We start from the raw sequence: 615 nt of genomic DNA on the forward strand, positions 1-615 counted from the left end.
TCTGCAGTCCAATAGGCAGGTTGGAGTTAAAGTAACAAAGACATAGGAGAGTAGCATTTTGTATACAAAAACAAGAAGAAACAAAAATGCAAAGAAGAAAAAAAGAAAAACAATTCAACAATTCATTAGTAAAAAAAATAAAAACACAAGTTAGCGGTGATTACATGTTTGGTGAGCTCTAAACCACAGCTTCACCTGGCTCTTAAAGGAGGCCAAAGTGGGACGCTCCCTTATAATTGGAGGAAGTGTGTTCCATAATGCACTGCCTTTAATAGATAGTGCATTATGACTGAATGAAGTTTTTCTAAAAGGAACCTCACAGTCCCCGTTTACAACGGCTCTTGTGATCCGAGTGTGTCTAAATTTAATAAACTCCAGCAGTGGAGGTGGCGCCAGGCCATGAAGTACTTTACAAATTAAGCACAATGAATAAAATTTACAATAACTATCAAAACTCAGTAAGTTATATTTCTCCAAGATATTGCAGTGATGATAAGAGAAAGGTTTTTTTATCCGATGCCTTAAGCGCCTTCTTGTACAGAAGCTAAACTGGTTTTAGGGTAGTAGTACCCGACATAGACCAGCTAGTGATGCAATAGTTCACATGTGAAAGTA

Source organism: Etheostoma spectabile, chromosome 4 (assembly GCF_008692095.1).
Source record: "Etheostoma spectabile isolate EspeVRDwgs_2016 chromosome 4, UIUC_Espe_1.0, whole genome shotgun sequence".
Taxonomy (NCBI): Eukaryota; Metazoa; Chordata; class Actinopteri; order Perciformes; family Percidae; genus Etheostoma; species Etheostoma spectabile.